Source organism: Rhinopithecus bieti, unplaced genomic scaffold, assembly GCF_001698545.2.
Source record: "Rhinopithecus bieti isolate Rb0 unplaced genomic scaffold, ASM169854v2 scaffold_30173, whole genome shotgun sequence".
NCBI classification, from domain to species: domain Eukaryota; kingdom Metazoa; phylum Chordata; class Mammalia; order Primates; family Cercopithecidae; genus Rhinopithecus; species Rhinopithecus bieti.
This window is the reverse complement of record NW_016812976.1, coordinates 3,802-7,358: the sequence shown is the minus strand read 5'-3', so window position 1 is coordinate 7,358 and position 3,557 is coordinate 3,802.

Genomic DNA, 3,557 nt, shown 5'->3' with positions numbered 1-3,557 from the left:
TTCCCTTTATTTCACCTAGCTCAGTTATTTCACCTAGCTCAGTACTCTAGCAGGGCTGAAGCGGCTACCTTCAGGGAATATCGTGGAAAACATTTAAAAGTAAGTGCATTATTTGCTGCCACATAGGGCAATGGATAGTAGTGGGGTAAATGATAGACAAACTAAAATGATTGACAAAAAAGTCTGGTTACTGAGACATATTGGGAGTAAGGGCTTTAAAAAGCTGCCACATATTTCTGGGAATCTAAGATGTCATGTGCATGCCCAGGACTGGCATGTATTTAGAAGTTACGTGAGAAGTCCCTAAACTTTTGCCTTTGGCTGACCTTTGGGAGACTCACAGGCAAAAAATGAAGGCAAAGTTAGCTTTGGGAGACTCACAGGCAAGAAATGAAGGAAAAGTAGAATTTTAAACTGCCAGGTCAAGTGTTGAAAGCATAACCCAACACAAATGCAGAGTCAATCTGCACAACTGGGAGGTTTTTGTTATAATTTTTTCAGACATGTAAAGAAATATCTGTTGAGTCACTAGTTCATTGCTAAGCTAATGTTAAACAGGTTTTAGTGGTCACGTACAACAAAGAATACATACTTTGCAAAATTAGTTCAGACAAGTCAATAAAGAAAAAAACAACTGCAATAAGCAACAACAACAAAGTTTGGAGCCAGAACAATCTAATTTCCAGAGTTGCCATATTACAATGTACCAAATATCCAGTATACCAGAAAAAATATAAAGCAGGCAAAAATAAAAAATAAAAAATAATGCTTTTACACAGCAGAAAACAAAACAAAACCAAAAAACTACTAAAATCTGTGCCTGCAAAGACCCTGACACTGGATTTCTAAACAAAATTTTAAATCAACCATTTAGAATATGATCAATGAATAAACAGAAACTATATACAAAGAAATAAAGGAATGTATGAGAATGTCTAACCAAATTGAGAACATTAGTAAGGAGATAGATATAACCAAAATGAACCAAATAAAAGATTTTGAGTTAAAAAGTACAATAATTGAAATGAAATAATTACTGGAGTAGTTCAACAGCAGTTTTAAGCACACCAATAAAGGATGAAAGATCTTGAAAACAGTTAATTGAGATTATTTAGGCTGAGAAACAAAGATTTTTTTAAAAAAATTTAAAATGCACATGATATAACAAATTAATCAATGTATGCATGATGTAGTTACAGAAGTAAGTACAGAGATAGAAGAGACATAAATATAATTTGAAAAAACAGCTCTCAAAATAGTCCCAAATTAGGTTATAGACATAATTCTAAATATCAAGAAACTCAATAAACCCTCAGTAGAATATTCTCAAAGACATATACTTTGAGAAACATATCAAACTCTCAAAAAACAAAGACAAAAGATAATTTAAAGCAGCAAGACAGAAGCAGCTTGCCACTTACAAGAGAATCTCAATAATAGCTGACTTCTCATCAGAAACCATGGAGCTCAGAAGACAGCGGCAACGTATGTTAAGTGTTCAAAGAAAAAAATCTGTCAATCAATAATTTTATATTTGTTAAAATTACCCTTCAAAAATTAAAGAGAATTTAGGTCACCTCTACATAAACTAAATCTGAAAGAATGTTATGGACTGAATGTTTGTGTCCTCCCTAAATTAAATTATATGTGAATTCTCATTCTGCCTATTTTTGAATGTAGGGTAACTAAAGAGGTGATCAAAATTAAATGAGGTCATGAAAGCAGAACCCTGATCTTATAGGATAAATGGGTTTGTGAGAAGAGACACCAGAGAGCAGTTTCTCCCTCTCTCTCCCTCTCTCTCTCTCTCTCTCTCCCTCTCTTTCCTCCCATCTCCACAAGTGCACAAAATAAAGTTCATGGGATAATAAAGTGATCATCTGCAAGCAAAGCATAGAGCCCTTACCAGAAACAAATTCCTGTGCAAAAATTAATAATGGGATTGCTTTATCTTGATGGCTACACAATATATAAATATGTAAGTTGTGACAAGAACAGTAGAGAAGCAGAGCTATATAGGAACATGGATTTTGTATACTATTAAAGCTAAGTTTGTAGTAATTAAAACTACATTGTTAGCTGTTTAAGATATACCTAGTAATATTCAAAGAAAACCCCTGGAAAAATTACGCAAAAAATATGCAGAATAAAAGTTAAGAAAGAAATCTAACAGGTGCATGCATACACAAACAAATAAAACATAAAAAAAATGTAATGAAGAAAATGAGAAACAAAAATGACATAAGATATACAGGTAAATGATAGTAAACTTGGATATCAATTTTTTAATAATTTTAAAAAATGTAAATGAAATGAACTCTTCAATTAGAAGGCACATAGTTGCATAAAGGATAAAAAGAATTAATCAACTATCCGAGGTCAGTAAGAGACACACTTAAGAACCCAAACCATAAATTGATTAAATGTAAAAAAATGAAAAAATATATTCCATACAAACAGAAGCCAATGAGAGCTGAAATGGCTACACTAATAGCAAATATAAAAAACTTTAAAGCAAAAATTCTTACAAAGCAATAAATACATTATACAATGATAAAGAATTCCACTAATCACAAAGATATTTTAATTATAAATATACACACAACAACAGAGTCAAAATATATGAAGTATAATCATTAGATTGAGAGGAAAAGTACATTGTTCTGAAATAATAGCATATTTCAAAAGCTACTTTTAATAATGGAAAAAATATAGAAAATGTAAACAAGGAAATAGAAGACTTGAAAAAAACTATAAGCATATCAGACCTAAAGTATAGAGAGAGCAACCTAGCCCATATTACAAAGTAGGTTTTATTCCCAAATTAACAAAAAAATTTCATGGATAGACAATATTTTATATGTAATAAAACATGTCTCAATAGATTTTGTGTAACTGAAATCCTAAAAAGAACTTTACCTTACCACACACACACACACACACACACAAATGAAATTGAAAATCAGTAACTGAAGGAAATCTGGAAAGTTCAGAAATTAAAGAAAAAACCTCTCTTAGAAGATTATTTTAAAAAATTACAAGAAAATTAGCAAACTAATTTAGATAAATCTAAAAAAAGACACACAAAACTTATGAGATGAAGTAAAAACAGCACTTAAAGAAAAATATACAGCCATAAATGCTATGCTAAAAGAAGAGAAGAATCTCAAATCAATAACCTTCTTACACGCCTTAAGTAACTAGAAAAAGAAGAGAAAACAAATTGAAAAACAGCCATAAGGAATAAAATAATAAAGACTATAATACGATGAATGAAATAGAGAATATGAAAGCAATAGAGGGGATAAACAATACCAAAAGTTGTTTTTAAAAAGATTAGCAATTAAGTTATTAAACTGTATGTGGACTGACCACGATTAAAAGAGAGAAGATTTATATTATAATAACTTCAGAGGAGAGGAGCAGAGCAAGACCATAGAGGACTCTCCAGCAATCCTCACCTGAAGAAACATCAGTTTGAACAACTACCCTTTACTGAAAACTCTTCACAAGAGCTAAGGGAACTGGGTGACTCTTTTTTTTTTTTTTTTTTTTTT